Source organism: Cherax quadricarinatus, chromosome 17, assembly GCF_038502225.1.
Source record: "Cherax quadricarinatus isolate ZL_2023a chromosome 17, ASM3850222v1, whole genome shotgun sequence".
Lineage (NCBI taxonomy): Eukaryota > Metazoa > Arthropoda > Malacostraca > Decapoda > Parastacidae > Cherax > Cherax quadricarinatus.
In genome coordinates this window covers 10,981,279-11,006,609 of record NC_091308.1, presented here as the reverse complement: position 1 = coordinate 11,006,609, position 25,331 = coordinate 10,981,279, and the positions used below count along the sequence as shown (strand labels likewise).

The 25,331-nt window shown below is 45.2% G+C and overlaps 1 long non-coding RNA gene across 2 annotated transcripts in view; it reads right to left on the bottom strand.

Moving 5' to 3' along the window:
• Positions 1-25,331, bottom strand: part of LOC128686422 (uncharacterized) — a 162,018-nt gene that overhangs the window by 80,122 nt on the left and 56,565 nt on the right. For both annotated transcript variants that reach the window (XR_011392094.1, XR_011392095.1), the window contains exon 3: positions 10,459-10,522. This is a non-coding gene — a long non-coding RNA (uncharacterized lncRNA). The remainder of the gene's footprint in view (positions 1-10,458; positions 10,523-25,331) is intronic.

The following is a 25,331-nucleotide window of genomic DNA, read 5'->3' as shown; positions in this document are numbered from 1 at the left end:
GGTGTGGTGTTGGTGGTGAGGGTGTGGTGTTGGTGGTGAGGGTGTGGTGTCGGTGGTGAGGGTGTGGTGTTGGTGGTGAGGGTGTGGTGTCGGTGGTGAGGGTGTGGTGTCGGTGGTGAGGGTGTGGTGTTGGTGGTGAGGGTGTGGTGTCGGTGGTGAGGGTGTGGTGTTGGTGGTGAGGGTGTGGTGTCGGTGGTGAGGGTGTGGTGTCGGTGGTGAGGGTGTGGTGTCGGTGGTGAGGGTGTGGTGTCGGTGGTGAGGGTGTGGTGTCGGTGGTGAGGGTGTGGTGTTGGTGGTGAGGGTGTGGTGTCGGTGGTGAGAGTGTGGTGTCGGTGGTGAGAGTGTGGTGTCGGTGGTGAGAGTGTGGTGTCGGTGGTGAGAGTGTGCTGTTGGTGGTGAGTCATTTGAAAGCCCATTCCTATCAAAGGTATACATTTTCCCCCCATCCACCATCCCCCATTTCCCATCAATCTGGGATGCTACCCGTGACGGTCAACACCCAGAATGACACTCACAGTACCGTGGCTGGAATAACTCACAAATAAATCGAAGTTGAGAGATGAAAATTACCAGGTTCTGGTCCGTCCAGACCCATGGTCAAGACACAAGTGAGCGAGAGGAAGTAACGATCAAGAGACAGGTCAGAATGAGGGGAGAAAGTATGTGCTGGTAGCTAGTTGTAGTGATGGTGGCAACAGAAGAATTAGCAGCGGCAGCTGCCGTAGTGATAGTAGTAATGATGGCTGCAGTGGTGGTAGAAATAATGAGGTAGATGTAGTAATAGTAGTAATAGTAATGTCAGTAACAGTGGTAGAAGTAGTAGCGAGTGAAGCAATAACAGGGGAAGAATTAGTAATAACAGTAGTTGTATAATATAACAGAGGATCAATGCTGTTATTATTTCTACAACAATTACTACTGCTCCTGCTAGTTCTACTAATGCTGCTACTACTAACTACAACAACAACTACTACTACTACAACTACCAACACTGCTACTACCACAACTACTACTATTACTACTAGAACAAACAAACACTACTACTACTGCTACAACTACTACTACTACTACTACAAATAAATACTACTACTACCACCACTACCACTGTCACTCCCTTTCCTCCTCATCTTCACATCCGCCTTCTTGTCTTCACTTTTTCTCATTTAGTTGCGACCCTGACAATGGTTCAGCACGGACCGACACGTCGTCGTACGTTCCCTCTCTTAAGAGCTTGTCGTTTGTGAAGTAACACCCGGGTACCTATTTACTGTTAGATAAACAAGGGAAGCAGGTTAAAAAAGAAAGCTGCCTAGTGGTCTTCTCTATCCCGGGGATTGAACCTGGACCCCTCCAGTGTTACCTAAGCTAGGAGAGTAATATTAATTTAGATTCCCTCTTATTTCATGGCATTCGATAAATTGTAAGTTAAATGCTCCTCGATTAACTTTGTCGTCATTATAAGAAGAGCTGAACCGTCCCACGTATTCTAAATGGTGCCTCTCCATCTACTCCTGTATGTATAATGTCCCTAGACATGTGGGTAAGTTTTGTATTCTGCTGGAACGAGGTCTGGATAGATGACGGGACGAATGGAGAGTAGCGTGGAGAATAGACTCCAGAGTGCGTAGTCTGGAAGGGAAATCCAGAGTACGAAGGATGGGGAAACGATGAACGAAGGGAGAGGGTGAGAGTAAGAGAGAGAAAGAGAGAGAGAGGATGGTGGAACAGCAGCAGTAGCAGCAGAGAGGCCACCAATCATGGGGTAGCCACAATGGTCACCGCCATCATCTCGCCTCATAATGTCCACACACAAAGGGACAAACTTTCCTTTTTTTCCAGGATTCCAGACACAGTTTTTGTTGTGAAATGAAAACCAGATTCTCCTCTTTCTCTCTCCCCAAAATGGAAGTTGTTTACCTATGATAAAGCTAGATTTATGAGTCAAAATTAGGAATGGAGAAAGAAGCATTTTCTCGCAGTAGTATGTTAATACATATATATATATATATATATATATATATATATATATATATATATATATATATATATATATATATATATAAATATATATATATATATATATAAATATATATATATAGGATGGGGTCCACCTCTGGTATAAATTGTGGGACCCATAGCCTCGGAGAAGTGGATAAAAAGGCTTCAAGGAGGAATATTTGGATTTCTTCCTGATATATATATATATATATATATATATATATATATATATATATATATATATATATATATATGTGTGTGTGTGTGTGTGTGTGTGTGTGTGTGTGTGTGTGTGTGTGTGTGTGTGTGTGTGTGTGTGTGTGTGTGTGTGTTTTACCATCGACACTAGTCTTAGGAATATATTATTATTAATTAGGAGGGGTGTTAATGTTGCAGTTTTATAACTGTAGTGTAAGCTCGCCTCTGGCAAGACAGTGATGGTGTGAATGATGATGAAAGTTTTTCTTTTTTTTGGGGGGGGGGAGCTGCCCTGCCTTGGTGGGAAAGCAATTTGTTACATTATTTCCTAAAGGAAGGTAATTAGGTATGATCTTCAGAAGGGAAGGTAATCAGGTGTGATCCTCAGAAGGGAAGGTAATCAGGTGTGATCCTCAGAAGGGAAGGCAATCAAGTGTGATCCTCAGAAAGGAATACAATCAGGTGTGATCCTCAGAAAGGAAGGCAAGCAGGTGTGATCCTCAGAAGGGAAGGCAATCAAGTGTGATCCTCAGAAGGGAAGGTAATCAGGTGTGATCCTCAGAAAGGAATACAATCAGGTGTGATCCTCAGAAAGGAATACAATCAGGTGTGATCCTCAGAAAGGAATACAATCAGGTGTGATCCTCAGAAAGGAAGGCAAGCAGGTGTGATCCTCAGAAGGGAAGGTAATCAGGTGTGATCCTCAGAAGGGAAGGTAATAAGGTGTGATCCTCACCAGGGAAGATAATCAGGTGTGATCCTCAGAAGGAAAGGTAATCTGGTGTGATCCTCAGAAGGGAAGGTAATCAGGTGTGATCCTCAGCTGGGAAGGTAATCATGTGTGATCCTCAGCAGGGAAGGTAATTAGGTGTGATCCTCAGAAGGGAAGGTAATCAGGTGTGTCCTCGGAAGGGAAGGTAATCAGGTGTGATCCTCAGCAGAGAAGGTAATCAGGTATGATCCTCAGCTGGGAAGGTAATCAAGTGTGATCCTCAGCAGGGAAGGTAATCAGGTGTGATCCTCAGCTGGGAAGGTAATCAGGTGTGATCCTCAGAAGGGAAGGTAATGAGGTGTGATCCTCAGCAGGGAAGGTAATCAGGTGTGATCCTCAGCAGGGAAGGTAATCACGTGTGATCCTCAGAAGGGAAGGTAATCAGGTGTGATCCTCAGCTGGGAAGGTAATCAGGTGTGATCCTCAGCAGGGAAGGTAATCAGGTGTGTCCTCGGAAGGGAAGGTAATCAGGTGTGATCCTCAGAAGGGAAGGTAATCAGGTGTGTCCTCGGAAGGGAAGGTAATCAGGTGTGATCCTCAGCAGAGAAGGTAATCAGGTATGATCCTCAGCAGGGAAGGTAATCAGGTGTGATCCTCAGCAGGGAAGGTAATCAGGTGTGATCCTCAGCTGGGAAGGTAATCAGGTGTGATCCTCAGCAGGGAAGGTAGGTGTGATCCTCAGCAGAGAAGGTAATCAGGTGTGATCCTCAGCTGGGAAGGTAATCAGGTGTGATCCTCAGCAGGGAAGGTAATCAGGTGTGATCCTCAGCAGGGAAGGTAATCAGGTGTGATCCTCAGCAGGGAAGGTAATCAGGTGTGATCCTCAGAAGGGAAGGTAATCAGGTGTGATCCTCAGCAGGGAAGGTAATCAGGTGTGATCCTAAGCAGGGAAGGTAATCAGGTGTGATCCTCAGCTGGGAAGGTAATCAGGTGTGATCCTCAGCAGGAAAGGTAATCAAGTGTGATCCTCAGCAGGGAAGGTAATCAGGTCTGATCCTCAGCAGGGAAGGTAATCAGGTGTGATCCTCAGCAGGGAAGGTAATCAGGTGTGATCCTCAGCAGGGAAGGTAATCAGGTGTGATCCTAAGCAGGGAAGGTAATCAGGTGTGATCCTCAGCTGGGAAGGTAATCAGGTGTGATCCTCAGTAGGGAAGGTAATCAGGTGTGATCCTCAGCAGGGAAGGTAATCAGGTGTGATCCTCACCAGGGAAGGTAATCAGGTGTGATCCTCAGCAGGGAAGGTAATAAGGTGTGATCCTCAGCAGGGAAGGTAATCAGGTGTGATCCTCAGCAGAGAAGGTAATCAGGTGTGATCCTCAGCTGGGAAGGTAATCAGGTGTGATCCTCAGCAGGGAAGGTAATCAGGTGTGATCCTCAGCTGGGAAGGTAATCAGGTGTGATCCTCAGCAGGAAAGGTAATCAGGTGTGATCCTCAGCAGGGAAGGTAATCAGGTGTGATCCTCAGCAGGGAAGGTAATCAGGTGTGATCCTCAGAAGGGAAGGTAATCAGGTGTGATCCTCAGCAGGGAAGGTAATCTTTTGTGATCCTCAGCAGGGAAGGTAATCAAGTGTGATCCTCAGCAGGGAAGGTAATCAGGTGTGATCCTCAGCAGGGAAGGTAATCAGGTGTGATCCTCAGCAGGGAAGGTAATCAGGTGTGATCCTCAGCAGGGAAGGTAATCAAGTGTGATCCTCAGCAGGGAAGGTAATCAGGTGTGATCCTCAGCAGGGAAGGTAATCAGGTGTGATCCTCAGAAGGGAATGTAATCAGGTGTGATCCTCAGCAGGGAAGGTAATCAAGTGTGATCCTCAGCAGGGAAGGTAATCAGGTGTGATCCTCAGCAGGGAAGGTAATCAGGTGTGATCCTCAGCAGGGAAGGTAATCAGGTGTGATCCTCAGCAGGGAAGGTAATCAGGTGTGATCCTCAGCTGGGAAGGTAATCAGGTGTGATCCTCAGCAGGGAAGGTAATCAGGTGTGATCCTCAGCAGGGAAGGTAATCAGGTGTGATCCTCAGCTGGGAAGGTAATCAGGTGTGATCCTCAGCAGGGAAGGTAATCAGGTGTGATCCTCAGCAGGGAAGGTAATCAGGTGTGATCCTCAGCAGGGAAGGTAATGAGGTGTGATCCTCAGCAGGGAAGGTAATGAGGTGTGATCCTCAGCAGGGAAGGTAATCAGGTGTGATCCTCAGCAGGGAAGGTAATCAGGTGTGATCCTCAGCAGGGAAGGCAGCTCCAGAGTGTGGCAGAATATAATAGTTACAATCATCAACAATATCGTATACATTCCAAGCACATAATTAGGACGCTATAAACACATTATTGGTCAGTATAAACGTGACATCTCTGCTACTTGGTCAGTATAAACGTGACATCTCTGCTACTTGGCCAGTATAAACGTGACATCTCTGCTACTTGGCCAGTATAAACGTGACATCTCTGCTACTTGGTCAGTATAAACGTGACATCTCTGCTACTTGGTCAGTATAAACGTGACATCTCTGCTACTTGGTCAGTATAAACGTGACATCTCTGCTACTTGGTCAGTATAAACGTGACATCTCTGCTACTTGGTCAGTATAAACGTGACATCTCTGCTACTTGGCCAGTATAAACGTGACATCTCCGCTACTTGGTCAGTATAAACGTGACATCTCTGCTACTTGGTCAGTATAAACGTGACATCTCTGCTACTTGGTCAGTATAAACGTGACATCTCTGCTACTTGGTCAGTATAAACGTGACATCTCTGCTACTTGGTCAGTATAAACGTGACATCTCTGCTACTTGGTCAGTATAAACGTGACATCTCTGCTACTTGGTCAGTATAAACGTGACATCTCTGCTACTTGGTCAGTATAAACGTGACATCTCTGCTACTTGGCCAGTATAAACGTGACATCTCTGCTACTTGGTCAGTATAAACGTGACATCTCTGCTACTTGGTCAGTATAAACGTGACATCTCTGCTACTTGGTCAGTATAAACGTGACATCTCTGCTACTTGGTCAGTATAAACGTGACATCTCTGCTACTTGGTCAGTATAAACGTGACATCTCTGCTACTTGGTCAGTATAAACGTGACATCTCTGCTACTTGGTCAGTATAAACGTGACATCTCTGCTACTTGGTCAGTATAAACGTGACATCTCTGCTACTTGGTCAGTATAAACGTGACATCTCTGCTACTTGGTCAGTATAAACGTGACATCTCTGCTACTTGGTCAGTATAAACGTGACATCTCTGCTACTTGGTCAGTATAAACGTGACATCTCTGCTACTTGGTCAGTATAAACGTGACATCTCTGCTACTTGGTCAGTATAAACGTGACATCTCTGCTACTTGAGGTTCATTATTATGTTAATTAACACTGATAATAAAAGATACTTATTCAAAGTGCTAACAAAATTCAAAGGAAATTTTTAATTAAAGTTTTTTATATGACTAAAGCAGCATTATTCTCAATAATTCTCTAGTATTGGAACTTAGCTAGCAAGGAACTTAGCTAGCAAGGAACTTAGCTAGCAAGGAACTTAGCTAGCAAGGAACTTAGCTAGCAAGCAACTTAGCTAGCAAGGAACTTAGCTAGCAAGGCACTTAGCTAGCAAGGAACGTGTCTAGCAAGGAACTTAGCTAGCAAGGAACTTAGCTAGCAAGGAACTTAGCTAGCAAGGAACTTAGCTAGCAAGGAAATTAGCTAGCAAGGAACTTAGCTAGCAAGGAACTTAGCTAGCAAGAAACTTAGCTAGCAAGGAACTTAGCTAGCAAGGAACTTAGCTAGCAAGGAACTTAGCTAGCAAGGAACCTGGCTAGCAAGGAACGTAGCTAGCAAGGAACTTAGCTAGCAAGGAACTTAACTTGCAAGGAACGTGGCTAGCAAGGAACTTAGCTAGCAAGGAACTTAGCTAGGAAGGAACGTGGCTAGCAAGGAACTTAGCTAGCAAGGAAATTAGCTAGAAAGGCACTTAGCTAGCAAGAAACTTAGCTAGCAAGAAACTTAGCTAGCAAGGAACTTAGCTAGCAAGGAACTTAGCTAGCAAGGAACTTAGCTAGCAAAAAACTTAGGTAGCAAGGAACTTAGCTAGCAAGGAACTTAGCTAGCAAGGAACCTGGCTAGCAAGGAACTTAGCTAGCAAGGAACTTAGCTAGCAAGGAACGTGGCTAGCAAGAAACTTAGCTAGCAAGGAACGTGGCTAGCAAGGAACTTAACTTGCAAGGAACGGGGCTAGCAAGGAACTTAGCTAGCAAGGAACTTAGCTAGGAAGGAACGTGGCTAGCAAGGAACTTAGCTAGCAAGGAACTTAGCTAGCAAGGAACTTAGCAAGCAAGGAACTTAGCTAGCAAGAAACTTAGCTAGCAAGGAACTTAGCTAGCAAGGAACTTAGCTAGCAAGGAACTTAGCTAGCAAAAAACTTAGCTAGCAATGAACTTAGCTAGCAAGGAACTTAGCTAGCAAGGAACCTGGCTAGCAAGGAACTTAGCTAGCAAGGAACTTAGCTAGCAAGGAACGTGGCTAGCAAGAAACTTAGCTAGCAAGGAACGTGGCTAGCAAGGAACTTAACTTGCAAGGAACGTGGCTAGCAAGGAACTTAGCTAGCAAGGAACTTAGCTAGGAATGAACGTGGCTAGCAAGGAACTTAGCTAGCAAGGAACTTAGCTAGCAAGGAACTTAGCAAGCAAGGAACTTAGCTAGCAAGGAACTTAGCTAGCAAGGAACTTAACTTGCAAGGAACGTGGCTAGCAAGGAACTTAGCTAGCAAGGAACGTGGCTAGCAAGGAACTTAGCTAGCAAGGAACGTGGCTAGCAAGGAACTTAACTTGCAAGGAACGTGGCTAGCAAGAAACTTAGCTAGCAAGGAACGTGGCTAGCAAGGAACTTAACTTGCAAGGAACGTGGCTAGCAAGGAACTTAGCTAGCAAGGAACTTAGCTAGGAAGGAACGTGGCTAGCAAGGAACTTAGCTAGCAAGGAACTTAGCTAGCAAGGAACTTAGCAAGCAAGGAACTTAGCTAGCAAGAAACTTAGCTAGCAAGGAACTTAGCTAGCAAGGAACTTAGCTAGCAAGGAACTTAGCTAGCAAAAAACTTAGCTAGCAATGAACTTAGCTAGCAAGGAACTTAGCTAGCAAGGAACCTGGCTAGCAAGGAACTTAGCTAGCAAGGAACTTAGCTAGCAAGGAACGTGGCTAGCAAGAAACTTAGCTAGCAAGGAACGTGGCTAGCAAGGAACTTAACTTGCAAGGAACGTGGCTAGCAAGGAACTTAGCTAGCAAGGAACGTGGCTAGCAAGGAACGTGGCTAGCCAGGAACGTGGCTAGCAAGGAACTTAACTTGCAAGGAACGTGGCTTGCTAGGAACTTAGCTAGCAAGGAACTTAGCTAGCAAGGAACGTGGCTGGCAAGGAACTTAGCTATCGAGGAACTTAGCTAGCAAGGAGATTAACTAGCAAGGAACTTAGCTAGCAAGGAACTTAACTTGCAAGGAACTTAACTTGCAAGGAACGTGGCTAGCAAGGAACTTAGCTAGCAAGGAGATTAACTAGCAAGGAACTTAACTAGCAAGGAACTTAACTAGCAAGGAACTTAACTAGCAAGGAACTTAACTTGCAAGGAACTTGGCTAGCACGAAACTTAGCTAGCAAGGAACTTAACTAGCAAGGAACTTAACTAGCAAGGAGCTTAACTAGCAAGGAGCTTAACTAGCAAGGAGCTTAACTAGCAAGGAGTGTAACTAGCAAGGAGTGTAACTAGCAAGGAGTGTAACTAGCAAGGAGCGTAACTAGCAAAGACTGTAACTAGCAAGGAGTGTAACTAGCAAGGAGCGTAACTAGCAAGGAGTGTAACTAGCAAGGAGCGTAACTAGCAAGGAGCGTAACTAGCAAGGAGTGTAACTAGGAAGGAGTGTAACTAGCAACGAGTGTAACTAGCAAGGAGTGTAACTAGCAAGGAGTTTAACTAGCAAGGAGTGTAACTAACAAGGAGTGTAACTAGCAAGGAGTGTAACTAGCAAGGAGCGTAACTAGCAAGGAGTTTAACTAGCAAGGAGTGTAACTAGCAAGAGTGTAACTAGCAAGGAGTGTAACTAGCAAGGAGTGTAACTAGCAAGGAGCTTAACTAGCAAGGAGTGTAACTAGCAAGGAGTGTAACTAGCAAGGAGTGTAACTAGCAAGGAGTGTAACTAGCAAGGAGCTTAACTAGCAAGGAGTGTAACTAGCAAGGAGTGTAACTAGCAAGGAGTGTAACTAGCAAGGAGTGTAACTAGCAAGGAGCTTAACTAGCAAGGAGTGTAACTAGCAAGGAGTATAACTAGCAAGGAGTGTAACTAGCAAGGAGTGTAACTAGCAAGAAGCTTAACTAGCAAGGAGTGTATCTAGCAAGGAGTGTAACTAGCAAGGAGTGTATCTAGCAAGGAGTGTAACTAGCAAGGGGTGTAACTAGCAAGGAGTGTAACTAGCAAGGAGTGTAACTAGCAAGGAGCTTAACTAGCAAGGAGTGTAACTAGCAAGGAGTGTAACTAGCAAGGAGCTTAACTAGCAAGGAGTGTATCTGGCAAGGAGTGTAACTAGCAAGGAGTGTAACTAGCAAGGAGCTTAACTAGCAAGGAGTGTAACTAGCAAGGAGTGTAACTAGCAAGGAGTGTAACTAGCAAGGAGCTTAACTAGCAAGGAGTGTAACTAGCAAGGAGTGTAACTAGCAAGGAGCTTAACTAGCAAGGAGTGTAACTAGCAAGGAGTGTAACTAGCAAGGAGTGTAACTAGCAAGGAGTGTAACTAGCAAGGAGTGTAACTAGCAAGGAGTGTAACTAGCAAGGAATGTAACTAGCAAGGAGCTTAACTAGCAAGGAGTGTAACTAGCAAGGAGTGTAACTAGCAAGGAGCTTAACTAGCAAGGAGTGTAACTAGCAAGGAGTGTAACTAGCAAGGAGCTTAACTAGCAAGGAGTGTAACTAGCAAGGAGTGTAACTAGCAAGGAGTGTAACTAGCAAGGAGTGTAACTAGCAAGGAATGTAACTAGCAAGGAGTGTAACTAGCAAGGAGCTTAACTAGCAAGGAGTGTAACTAGCAAGGAGTGTAACTAGCAAGGATTGTAACTAGCAAGGAGCTTAACTAGCAAGGAGTGTAACTAGCAAGGAGTGTAACTAGCAAGGAGTGTAACTAGCAAGGAGTGTAACTGGGACAAAATAGTAGTCCTTTTAAGGTATCAGATTAAATAAGAAGGTGATGCTGGGAAGCTGCAGTCATTCAGAGGTAGAAGGTCATACAACGTAGCAAAAAAATCAGTTTTATTTGTTCACTTATGTTACTCGTCCTGGGAAAATAATTAACTCCAGAACTTTTAAACCTATGGAACAAGGAACCCATAACACAGTGTTATCTGCCGTCATTTCTGATAAACTCTGTTCTATTCTTATTGGGTTATCTTCATAATTCCCTAGACTTTCTTGTTTTTTTTTTTATGTCCTGCCTTTCTACCTTCTACATGTTCACTTACCCTCAAATTAAAGATGTAACTGACGACGGTGTTTCGGTCAGTCTGTCCTCTATCACTATGATATCTGGAATGAAAGAAATGTCAGGTAGGAAGCCAGATGTGAGATTAGTTAAAGATAGCGCATGAATTGTAATACAATATCCAACATCTGGGTAGCTTTATCTGTAGACGTCTCGCCATCCAGTGGCTTTATCAGTACAAGGACATAATGTGAAGATGGCAGAAGTATATACAAAAGCTGAGGTAATCTGTCCCTCCTCAGCCTTGGAGTTTGTGTAGAGCACAGTGTTGGGGGTGGGGGCGGCGGTGATGGGGAGGGGGCGGGGGTGATGGGGAGGGGGCGGGGGTGATGGGGAGGGGGCGGGGGTGATGGGGAGGGGGCGGGGGTGATGGGGAGGGGGCGAGGGTGATGGGGAGGAGGCGGGGGTGATGGGGAGGGGGCGGGGGTGATGGGGAGGAGGCGGGGGTGATGGGGAGGAGGCGGGGGTGATGGGGAGTGCGCGGGGGTGATGGGGAGGAGGCGGGGGTGATGGGGAGGGGGCGGCGGTGATGGGGAGGGGGCGGGGGTGATGGGGAGGGGGCGGCGGTGATGGGGAGGGGGCGGGGGTGATGGGGAGGGGGCGGGGGTGATGGGGAGGGGGCGGGGGTGATGGGGAGGGGGCGGGGGTGATGGGGAGGGGGGGCGGGGGTGATGGGGAGGAGGCGGGGGTGATGGGGAGGGGGCGGGGGTGATGGGGAGGAGGCGGGGGTGATGGGGAGGAGGCGGGGGTGATGGGGAGGGGGCGGGGGTGATGGGGAGGAGGCGGGGGTGATGGGGAGGGGGCGGGGGTGATGGGGAGTGGGCGGGGGTGATGGGGAGGGGGTGGGGTTATGGGGAGGGGGCGGGGGTTATGGGGAGGGGGCGGGGGTGATGGGGAGGGGGTGGGGTTATGGGGAGGGGGCGGGGGTTATGGGGAGGGGGCGGGGGTGATGGGGAGGGGGAGGGGGTGATGGGGAGGGGGCGGGGGTGATGGGGAGGGGGAGGGGGTGATGGGGAGGGGGCGGGGGTGATGGGGAGGGGGCGGGGGTGATGGGAAGGGGGCGGGGGTGATGGGGAGGGGGCGGGGGTGATGGGGAGGGGGCGGGGGTGATGGGGAGGGGGAGGGGGTGATGGGGAGGGGGCGGGGGTGATGGGGAGGGGGAGGGGGTGATGGGGAGGGGGCGGGGGTGATGGGGAGGGGGCGGGGGTGATGGGAAGGGGGCGGGGGTGATGGGGAGGGGGCGGGGGTGATGGGGAGGGGGCGGGGGTGATGGGGAGGGGGCGGGGGTGATGGGAAGGGGGCGGGGGTGATGGGGAGGGGGAGGGGGTGATGGGGAGGGGGCGGGGGTGATGGGGAGGAGGCGGGGGTGATGGGGAGGGGGCGGGGGTGATGGGGTGGGGGCGGGGGTGATGGGGAGGGGGCGGGGGTGATGGGGAGGGGGAGGGGGTGATGGGGAGGGGGAGGGGGTGATGGGGAGGGGATGATGGGGAGGGGGAGGGGGTGATGGGGAGGGGGGGGGTGATGGGGAGGGGGAGGGGGTGATGGGGAGGGGGTGATGGGGAGGGGGAGGGGGTGATGGGGAGGGGGAGGGGGTGATGGGGAGGGGATGATGGGGAGGGGGAGGGGGTGATGGGGAGGGGGAGGGGGTGATGGGGAGGGGGCGGGGGTGATGGGGAGGGGGAGGGGGTGATGGGGTGCAGGCTACTAGAAGGATGCGACACTAGTATTTATCAACTCCAGCACAATTACTCTAATGTTCCTACATCAATTCACCACCACTCCAACACATCCTCACCAACACTCCAACACATCCTCACCAACACTCCAACACATCCTCACCAACACTCCAACACATCCTCACCAACACTCCAACACATCCTCACCAACACTCCAACACATCCTCACCAACACTCCAACACATCCTCACCAACACTCCAACACATCCTCACCAACACTCCAACACATCCTCACCAACACTCCAACACATCCTCACCAACACTCCAACACATCCTCACCACCACTCCAACACATCCTCACCAACACTCCAACACATCCTCACCAACACTCCAACACATCCTCACCAACACTCCAACACATCCTCACCAACACTCCAACACATCCTCACCAACACTCCAACACATCCTCACCAACACTCCAACACATCCTCACCAACACTCCAACACATCCTCACCAACACTCCAACACATCCTCACCACCACTCCAACACATCCTCACCAACACTCCAACACATCCTCACCAACACTCCAACACATCCTCACCACCACTCCAACACATCCTCACCAACACTCCAACACATCCTCACCAACACTCCAACACATCCTCACCAACACTTCAACACATCCTCACCAACACTCCAACACATCCTCACCACACCTCAACAACTGGGAACGCTTGGAAGCACTTGACTTGTACTCATTGGAACGCAGGCGAGAGAGATATTTCATAATCTACACTTGGAAAATCCTAGAAGGAATGGTCCCGAATCTGCACACAGAAATCACTCCTTACGAAAGCAAAAGACTGGGCAGGCGATGCAAAATACCTCCAATGAAAAGTAAGGGCGTCACTGGTACACTAAGAGAAAACGCCATAAGTGTCCGGGGTCCAAGACTTCTCAACAGCCTCCCACCAGGCTTAAGGGGACTTACCAATAGACCCCTGGCTGCCTTCAAGAGGGAACTGGACAGATACTTGAATCGGTGCCGGATCAGCCGGGCTGTGATTCGAACGTTGGACTACGTGCGGCCAGCAGTAATAGCCTTGCTGATCAAGCTCTGATCCACCGGGAGGCCTGGTCGTGGATCGGACAGTGGGGGCGTTGATCCCCGGAATACCCTCCGGGTAGGTAGTTAGAACACTCCAACACATCCTCACCAACGCTCCAACACCTCACCAACACTCCAACACATCCTCACCAACACTCCAGCACATCCTCTCCAACACATCTTCACCAACACTCCAACACATCCTCACCAACACTCCAACACATCCTCACCAACACTCCAGCACATCCTCTCCAACACATCTTCACCAACACTCCAACACATCTTCACCAACACTCCAACACATCTTCACCAACACTCCAACACATCCTCACCAACACTCCAACACATCTTCACCAACACTCCAACACATCTTCACCAACACTCCAACACATCCTCACCAACACTCCAGCACATCCTCTCCAACACATCTTCACCAACACTCCAACACATCCTCACCAACACTCCAACACATCCTCACCAACACTCCAGCACATCCTCTCCAACACATCTTCACCAACACTCCAACACATCCTCACCAACACTCCAACACATCCTCACCAACACTCCAGCACATCCTCTCCAACACATCCTCACCAACACTCCAACACATCCTCACCAACACTCCAACACATCCTCACCAACACTCAAACACGCTTATGAAAATATTGATGTTTATTGCCTATGATGGTTCTCTCCCCTCTGACCCCCCGTGGAGCCTGAGGGGTGGGAGGGAGGGGAGGAGAGGGGAAAATTGTAGGGGTGGGAGGGAGGTGAAGAGTTGTGAAGGAGGGGAAATAGGAAGGACAGAGATGGAAGGAAGAAAATTGTGGATGGTGATGTGGGCTAAATGAGAGAATTGAGGTATGAGGTGTGAAGTGGAATGAGGTGATGAGGGGGTGAAGAGATGTAGAGAGGGAGGGTATAGAGGGAGAGACAGACAATGGTGAGATTACACTAAACATCTTGCCCGAGCCACACACACACATACACACACACACACACACATACACACACACACACACACACACACATGGATCAGGAAGAGTGACCTAGTAATGGCCAGTGAAGAGTCGGGGCCAGGAGCTGTGACTCGGCCCCTGTAACCATAACTAGGTGAGTACACAGTGCGCGTGTGTGTGTGTGTGTGTGTGTGTGTGTGTGTGTGTCAGTGTTGCTCCATGTCAGCAATACTGACATACACAAGCTGCATGTCAGTAACACTGACATGCAGAGAATGCAAGGTTATGAAGAAGATTATCAGAAGAGTGAAGAGGCACCTGGAGAGTCATGGATCCATGAACAACAACCAGTAAAAAAAACCTCTGCAGCAGAGCAACATGTACGTCATTTGTCTTGCTAACATTCAAGGTCTTAAACCAACTATCAACAACAAAATACCGTTCATTAGTGGTCACCTCACCGACTAGTGCAATGTTTGCAGCCTGTAGAGAGACCCATGTTGAAGGCTACTTCGACATTGAAATATGAAACATGGATAACTGGGTAGTCAAAGTTTTGGTAGTTAAAATTGGACATCAAGATATAGTTATTGTTCTTGTATATAAATCACCAGATGCGACTTCCTAACAGTTCAAACACCAACTATTAAAAATCGAGCACTGTCTTAAGGACATATTAAGCAGGCCTCTGAAATCCTATTGCTTGGTGACTTTAATTTAAGACACCTATAATGAAAGTATATAATAAAGTCTGTAATAGCAGAGATGAACACAGGAGATAGTTTGTATGAACAGTCTCACTCAGATGAACTAATAAGACGCTGCAACAAATTCACCTGATACCAAATAACAGAGCCGACCAGACTAGGAAATAGTCAAGATCTTATAATCGTAAATAATGAAGATATGGTATCGAATATAATTGTTTCAAAGGCAGTAAACACAGACCACAACCTAATGGAAGTTCAAACTGGCTCTAATTAGTAAATCACACAATCATGAGGGTATGTTAAACGTTAACAGCAAGAACATCAACTGGGAGCTAATAAACCCCAAGCTTACTGACGTATGCGTGAAAGACAATATGCTAAATGTGAACCTGAATCAGTATTTTGAGAGAATGAGCTCAGTGGCACTAGAAGTATGTTCCAGACACATACCATTAAAAAGGGGGAGGAGAAGGTGCAGGCTGGAAAGGGAGAGGTGCGTCTTCTACAGGTAAAGACGACGAACAACAGAGCTCTTCAAAGGCAGCAGTCTCTTTGAAGAACGGAAACTAAGACCGGCTCGAGAAATGAAAGAGAGAGAGAGAAAGGGAACAAAAAGTCATAAATGAAATAAAAATGAATCCAAAATACTTATTTTTATTTCCAAAACCTAGGCGAAAAAAAACTCTGGTATCGGACCTTTGATGACAACAAAGAAATGAGTTAAATACTTAAATTACAGTATGAAGCAATGTTCAATGAACCAATAAACTGCGTAAAAATTGACGGCCCCAATGAATTCTTCATGAACAAAATGCATAACAGTGGTAAGATCTACATAATCTCTGATATATCAAACTGCATCTGACTTCGAAGAAGCCACTGATGGCATGTCCAAGCACTCTACCCCAGGCCCTGACTCGTGGAACTCAAGATTCATCAAAAATTACAAGAAGGCATTATCGTGTGCCTTAAATATTCTATGGAGAAGGAACCTAGGCACGAGTTATCGCACAGTCTTCACAATCCACTGATATAGCTCCACTCCCCAAATGTGGCAGTTAATCAATTGAATATATATATATATATATATATATATATATATATATATATATATATATATATATATATATATATATATATATATATATATATATATATATATATATATACATATATGTCGTGCCGAATAGGCAGAACTTGCGATCTTGGCTTAAAAAGCAACGCTCATCTTGCCATATAGGACAAGTGAAAATTTGTGTATGCAATAATTTCGCCAAAACCATTCTGAGCCTAACGAAAAAAATATATTTAACTGTGTTTGTTTAGTATTAAATTATTGTAAATAAATCTAAAATATATTTAGTTGGGTTAGGCTAAAATAAATTGTTCTTGTTATAATAAGGTTAGGTAAGTTTTCTAAGTTCCTTTTGGTGCAAAATTATAAATTTTTACATCAACATTAATGAAAAAATATATCTTTAAACGTATAAGAGAAAATTTTAGAAAGGACTTAATTTTAAATGAGTTCTTGCTAATTGACCAGTTTTACATATTCGGCACGACATATATATATATATATAAATAACAAAAAGGCACAATACCGTGACTGGAACGATACTCAAATAACCCGCACATAAAAGACAGAAGCTTACGACGACGTTTCGGTCCGACTTGGACCATTGACAAAGTCAATGGTCCAAGTCGGACCGAAACGTCGTCGTAAGCTTCTGTCTTTTATGTGCGGGTTATTTGAGTATATATATATATATATATATATATATATATATATATATATATATATATTTTTTTTTTTATTTTTTTTTATTATCACACTGGCCGATTCCCACCAAGGCAGGGTGGCCCGAAAAAGAAAAACTTTCACCATCATTCACTCCATCACTGTCTTGCCAGAAGGGTGCTTTACACTACAGTTTTTAAACTGCAACATTAACATATATATATATATATATATATATATATATATATATATATATACATATATATAAAGACCGATATCCCTGATGTCCCACATTTTCAGGATTTTTGAAAGGGTCTTAAACAGTACGATTGCTAGTCACATGGAATCCCAGAAGTTGCACAGCCCAGGTCAGCTTGGGTTCAGAACAGATTACTCTGTACCTTACAATTACAGGTCCACCTCGAAGTAGACTTGGATACACTCGAAGACAAGCTAATGCACTTTGACAAGTGAGCCCATAGGGTAACTGCTCAAAATACGCACAGAAGAAATAACTGGAACGGTTGGCCGATTATTATATATTTAATTTACTAACCAATAGAACCCAAAAAGTAATGGTCAACAGTAAAATAAAAAATGTGTACAGTCCTTCGCCCTTCTCCTCTTTCTTATTCTCATATCTGAGATAGACAAGGATATATACAATAGCACTGCATCATCTTTTGCAGTCGATACCATGAACTGGCATCCTCTGAAGACACATCCTTCAAGCTGGTATCATCCACGTGGGCTTAATATCAGGTTGGACCTAATATGAACCTTAAAGGTTCTCTACACACTTTCCAGCTCTGCAGTTTCATCTGCCGTGAAAGGTGCCGGTAGTATACAGCAATATTCCAACCTAAAGAGAATGAGTGTCTTGAAGAGTGTCATTATTTTAGTATCCCTTGTTATGAAAGTTTTAGTTAAAGTCCATAATTTTCCTTCTGGTTTCGATGATAACATTGTTGTGCTCCTTGACCGTGAGATCTTCTTGCATTATCACTCCCAGGTCTCTCATGCTCTACTGGGTGGTTTAATTTTGCCATGTACTCTGATCAAATTTTATTTCGCCAGTTTTTCCATAACACTGTAACTGAAACTTTTCCTCATTGAGCATCAGACTGTTGTTAGTGACCCAATGGCTACTGACAACAGCTTCAACAATATCATGTTGTTTTCGGTGAGCTGACAACATGATGTTCAATGACGATTAATAGTATTAAACTGCGTTCTATCATTTCCTCAAATTTTCCATAACTGGAGTAACTGAAACATGTCCTCGTTGAACATCACATTGATTTCTGTGGTTCACTGAAGAATTTGTCTATATACGCTGGTACATTTGCTGTGTCCACAGTAAATTTCAGTCTTATGCAAATTATAACATCTGCAAAGACATGTGTTTATGCAAATTATAACATCTGCAAAGACATGTGTTTATGTCTCTGCTTATGTCAGATATGAGGAACAGGATAGGGGCGAGTTCTGTGCCTCGAGGAACCTGACAAAGAATGTCAAGAAAATGGAAAAAGTTTAGACATTTGCAACGAGACTAGTCTCGGAGCAGGAGGAATGAGGTACGAGGAGAGGTTAAAGACGACATTGGAGGAAAGAACCGGAGGTGACATGATAACAACGTACAAAATACCGAGAGGAATAGATATGCTGAAAGGGGCTTATTGTTCGAGATACGGGAAGCAGAAAAACGAGGGTAAAGGAGGAATATGGAAGTACAGATGAGTCACAGGGTTGTTCGGAAACATTTCTGAGTCTGTAAGCTAGGAGGACCTAGACTGCGAAGTGGCAGAGGCGAGACTCATCCATAGCTTTATGAATAGGTATGAGAAGGCTTACGAAACTCTAAGAGAGGGAACCTGTTAACGGCCACCTGAGAGACGGGGCCAGGAGCTGGGATTCGACACATGCAATCACATATGTGTGATCACACACACACACACACACACACACACACACACACACACACACACACACAAACACACACACACACACACACACACACACACACACACACACACACACACACACATACACACACACATACACACACACACACATACACACACACACATACACACACACACACACACACACACACACACACACACACACACACACACACACACATGCACACACACACACACACACACACACACACACACACACACACACACACACACACACACACACACACACACACACACACACGCTGAGGAAAGAAGAGGTATGAAGAGGTATGCGAGGAGCTCAACACGAGATTTAAGGAAGTATTCACAGTGGAGACAGGAAGGACTCTAGGAAGACAGGACAGAGGGGAACACCAACAGGGAATACACCAACAAGTGCTGGATGACATGCACACAACTGAGGAGGAGGTGAAGCTGCTAAGTGACCTTGATACCGCAAAGGCAATGGGACCGGACAACATCTCCCCGTGGGTCCTCAGGGAGGGAGCAGATATACTGTGTGAGACATTAACCACAATCTTCAACACATCCCTTGAAACTGGGCAACTACCTGAGTTAAGGAAGACCGCAAATGTAGTTCCCATTTTTAAAAAAGGAGACAGAAAAGAGGCACTAAATTACAGACCAGTGTCACTGGCGTGTATAGTATGCAAAGTCATGGTGAAGATTATCAGGAGGAGAGTGGTGGAGTACCTGGAACGGAACAGGATTACAAACGACAACCAGCACGGATTCATGGAAGGCAAATCCTGTGTCATAAACCTTTTGGAGTTTTATGACAACCTGGAGGTTACCTGGAGGTTATTCCGGGGATCAACGCCCCCGCGGCCCGGTCCATGACCAGGCCTCCCGATGGATCAGGGCCTGATCAACTAGGCTGTTACTGCTGGCCGCACGCAGTCCGACGTACGAGCCACAGCCCGGCTGATCCGGCACCGACTTTAAGTATCTGTCCAGCTCTCTCTTGAAGGCAGCCAGGGGTTTATTGGCAATTCCCCTAATGCTTGATGGGAGGCTGTTGAACAGTTTTGGGCCCCGGACACTTATGGTGTTTTCTCTTAGTGTACCAATGGCGCCCCTACTTTTTATTGGCGGCATTTTGCATCGCCTGCCCAGTCTTTTACTTTCGTAGGGAGTGATTTCTGTGTGCAGATTTGGGACCATTCCTTCCAAGATTTTCCAAGTGTAGATTATGATATATCTCTCCCTCCTGCGTTCCAACGAGTTCAAGTCAAGTGCTTCCAAGCGTTCCCAGTAGTTAAGGTGCTTGATAGAACTTATACGTCTTACTTATACTTCTTACAGAAGTAAGACACGAGAGAGAGGGGTGGGTTGATTGCATTTTCTTGTGCTGCAAGAAGGCCTTTGACACAGTTCCTCACAAGAAATTAGTGCAGAAACTAGAGGATCAGGCGTGTATAACAGGAAGGGCACTGCAATCGATCAGAGAATACCTGACAGGGAGGCAACAACGAGTCATGGTACGGGATGAGGTATCACAGTGGGCACCTGTGACGAGTGGGGTCCCACAGGGGTCGGTCCTAGAACCAGTGCTATTTTTGGTATATGTGAATGACATGATGGAAGGGATAGACTCAGAGATGTCGCTATTCGCAGATGATGTGAAGTTAATGAGGAGAATTAAAACTGATGAGGATCAGGCAGGACTTCAAAGAGACCTGGAGAGGCTGGACACGTGGTCCAGCAACTGGCTTCTTGAATTCAACCCTGCCAAATGCAAAGTCATGAAGATCGGAGAAGGGCAAAGAAGACCGCAGACAGACTATAAGCTAGGTGGCCAAAGACTGCAAATCTCGCTCAAGGAGAAAGATATTGGGGTGACCATAACACCGAGCATGTCTCCGGAGGCACACATCAACCAGATAATTGCTGCAGCATATGGGCGCCTGGCAAACCTGAGAATAGCGTTCCGATACCTTAGTAAGGAATCGTTCAAGACACTGTACACTGTGTACATCAGGCCCATACTGGAGTATGCAGCACCAGTTTGGAACACACACCTGGTCAAGCACGTCAAGAAATTAGAGAAAATGTAAAGGTTTGCAACAAGGCTAGTTCCGGAGCTCAGGGGTATGTCCTACGAAGAAAGGTTGAGGGAAATCGGACTGACGACATTGGAGGACAGGAGGGTCAGGGGAGACATGATAACGACATACAAAATACTGCGTGGAATAGATAAGGTGGACAGAGACAGGATGTTCCAGAGAGGGGACACAGAAACAAGGGGTCACAATTGCAAGCTGAAGACTCAGACTAGTCACAGGGATGTTAGGAAGTATTTCTTCAGTCATAGAGTCGTCAGGAAGTGCAACAGTCTGGCGAGTGATGTAGAGGAGGCAGGAGCCATACATAACTTTAAGACGAGGTATGACAAAGCTCAGGAAGCAGAGAGAGAAAGGACCTAGTAGATTGCTACTAGAGGCGGGGCCAGGAGCTGAGTCTCGAACCCTGCAACTACAATTAGGTGAGTACACACACACACATAGGCTAGGTGACCAAAGACTGGAAACCTCACTCAAGGAAAAGGATCTTGGGGTGAGTATAATGCCGAATATGTCTCCGGAGGCACACAACAACCAGATAATTGCTGCAGCATATGGGCGCCTGGCAAACCTGAAAATAGCGTTCCGATACCTCAGTAAAGAGTCGTTCAAGACTTTATACACTGTGTACGTCAGGCCCATACTGGAGTATGCAGCACCTGTTTGGAACCCACACCTGGTTAAGCACGTCAAAAAATTAGAGAAAGTGCAAAGATTTACAACATGACTAGTTCCAGAGATAAGTGAAATGTCCTACGAAGAAAGGTTAGGGGAAATTGGCCTGACAACACTGGAGGACAGGAGGGTTAGGCGAGACATGATAGCAACATACAAAATATTGCGAGGAACTGACAAGGTGGACAGAGACAGGATGTTCCAGAGATGGGACACAGAAACAAGGGGTCACAATTGGAAGCTGAAGACTCAGATGAGTCAAAGGGATGTTAGGAAGTATTTCTTTAGTCACAGAGTTGTCAGTAAGTGCAACAGCCTGGCAAGTGAAGTAGTGAAGGCAGGAACCATACATAGTTTTAGGACGAGGTATGATAAAGCTCATGGAGCAGGGAGAGAGAGGACCTAGTAGCGATCAGTGAAGAGGCGGGGCCAGGAGCTATGACAGGACCCCTGCAACCACAAATAGGTGAGTTCACACACACACACACACACACACACACACACACACACACACACACACACACACACAAACAAACAAACACACACACATATCTAAATCTAATGTGGAAAAAAAAAGAAGCTACATCGACCAGGCTGCCCGGAGAGGTGTTTCTGGTGGGCGAGTGAGCTTGGAACACTCCCCTCCCCCCCCTCTCCTCAATATGGCGGCAGGACCACCCCTCCTTCCTAGTCCCAATACCACCACCATCACTATCTCCACTATCACCGACCACCAACACCACCCACCACCACCACCACCACCACCACCACCACAACCACCGACCACCACCACCACCACCACCAACCATTACCACCACCACCAACCACTACTACTACTACCACCACCACCGACCACCACCACGGAATTTACTATACATCTGATTTCTCATCAACTGTTGGGTCATCAGTAAGAAGCGACCATCCCTGGCCAAGACTGACCTCGTCACAGTCCCTCAACAACCTCCACCACTCACTCCCACACCTTAAAAATCACAAACACATGATAAATTGGAGCAAACCCGAAATACAGCAGCCAAAACAAGCCACCGGCAAGAAAAGAATATTGAAACAAAATCCAATTTCAGCACCTCGAAAAGAAAAATAGATTTTTGATGGGATTTCAAAATTCGCCACAGAGATACGAACAGGATTCAGACTTTAGATTCGTGCGACCTGACCACCCACAGGAGGACACCACCTCGTAAGTTCGTCTCGCACAAGGGGGAACAACAATGAAAACAACGAAAGTAAGCTACTGAGTCTGGAGTTTAGTTACTTGCTCATTGTTTAACTAAGATTAGTGTCCCCCTTCCTTCCTCATAAGTAAATTTATTGTAAGAACCACGACAGCTCACTTTCACCCTATTGCTAAAGACTATCTTATACAAAGACAGAAACATCCAGTCCCTTTCTACACTCTGTTTTGGGCTACATTTCGGATTTTCTCAGTTCATGGAAAATATTCACTGGACTTTAAATGTATCATCACATGTAAACACATACATACATACATACTCTCTCACACACGCACGTATATATATATATATATATATATATATATATATATATATATATATATATATATATATATATATATATATATATATATATATATATGTATTTACTTAAACCGTTGTCTATATATAGTCAGTAGACCCAACGCTTTAGTAACTCAGAGAGTTTACAAAAGGATGATTTTATAACCAGCGTAACTGTGACTTGGTCGTATCAACGGCACCAACTGTAACCCTTCTCTCTCATCCCACAGCTGCAGAAGCTGTCATGGTACATTTATTCTCATGCCTCTCAAAGCTATATAGTCCATAAACCTCAACTCTGTGGCTGGATGGTTGCAGTGTTAAGCCTTCAACATACATAGACCACAGTTTGAGTCTGTATATATATATATATATATATATATATATATATATATATATATATATATATATATATATATATATATATATATATATATATATATATATATATATATATATATATATATACGTGAGTGTGCAAGACAACCACTGTGAAAAGGTAATTAACTTCTAAACACTTTCGTGATATCTCACATTATCAGGGAACTGTAAAAATAAAAGTTTATCACATATATCTTCATAAGAAATCCAGTGATCATATTGTGAACGAAATCCAATGGTTAGTTTTGAATTTAAGAGTCATGCCCCAAGCAAAAATAAATTAGTTATTAAAAAACAGAACTGTGCATTTCATGACTGACTCGAAGCCACAGTATATGATTATAGGACACAAGCACCAATAACCATATACGAAGAAGACTTTTAAACAAACTACGCATGAATAAATAAAAAGACGACGAGACGAGCCCAAAAGAGGAAAATGGTGTTATAAGTGTGGCCAGAGGAAGTGTATTGAGGGGTGACTTGCTTGCTGGTATTTTCTTGTGCCACATTATTGACACTTTTTGGTTAGCCTTTTTGAAGAGACGTTTCACCTCGCAGGAGGTTTTTCCTAAGTGACAGAAAATATTCAGTCTCTTAGCCTTGATGGAAGATGTTTAGTTTCTTGCCTTGATGGAAGATGTTTAGTTTCTTGCCTTGATGGAAGATGTTTAGTTTCTTGCCTTGATGGAAGATGTTTAGTTTCTTGCCTTGATGGAAGATGTTTAGTTTCTTGGCCTTGATGGAAAATGTTTAGTTTCTTGGCCTTGATGGAAGATGTTTAGTTTCTTAGCCTTGATGGAAGATGTTTAGTTTCTTGGCCTTGATGGAAAATGTTTAGTTTCTTGGCCTTGATGGAAGATGTTTAGTTTCTTAGCCTTGATGGAAAATGTTTAGTTTCTTGGCCTTGATGGAAAATGTTTAGTTTCTTGCCTTGATGGAAGATGTTTAGTTTCTTGCCTTGATGGAAGATGTTTAGTTTCTTGGCCTTGATGGAAAATATTCAGTCTCTTAGCCTTGATGGAAGATGTTTAGTTTCTTAGCCTTGATGGAAGATGTTTAGTTTCTTGGCCTTGATGGAAGATGTTTAGTTTCTTGCCTTGATGGAAGATGTTTAGTTTCTTGCCTTGATGGAAAATGTTTAGTTTCTTGGCCTTGATGGAAGATGTTTAGTCTCTTAACCTTGATGGAAAATGTTTAGTTTCTTGGCCTTGATGGAAGATGTTTAGTTTCTTGGCCTTGATGGAAGATGTTTAGTTTCTTGCCTTGATGGAAAATGTTTAGTTTCTTGGCCTTGATGGAAGATGTTTAGTCTCTTAACCTTGATGGAAAATGTTTAGTTTCTTGGCCTTGATGGAAGATGTTTAGTTTCTTGGCCTTGATGGAAGATGTTTAGTCTCTTAGCCTTGATGGAAAATGTTTAGTTTCTTGGCCTTGATGGAAGATGTTTAGTTTCTTGGCCTTGATGGAAGATGTTTAGTTTCTTGGCCTTGATGGAAGATGTTTAGTTTCTTGGCCTTGATGGAAGATGTTTAGTTTCTTGGCCTTGATGGAAGATGTTTAGTTTCTTGGCCTTGATGGAAGATGTTTAGTTTCTTGGCCTTGATGGAAGATGTTTAGTTTCTTGGCCTTGATGGAAGATGTTTAGTTTCTTGGCCTTGATGGAAGATGTTTAGTTTCTTGGCCTTGATGGAAGATGTTTAGTTTCTTGGCCTTGATGGAAGATGTTTAGTTTCTTGGCCTTGATGGAAGATGTTTAGTTTCTTGGCCTTGATGGAAGATGTTTAGTCTCTTAGCCTTGATGGAAGATGTTTAGTTTTTTGGCCTTGATGGAAGATGTTTAGTTTCTTGGCCTTGATGGAAGATGTTTAGTCTCTTAGCCTTGATGGAAGATGTTCAGTTTCTTGGCCTTGATGGAAGATGTTTAGTTTCTTGGCCTTGATGGAAGATGTTTAGTTTCTTGGCCTTGATGGAAGATGTTTAGTTTCTTGGCCTTGATGGAAGATGTTTAGTTT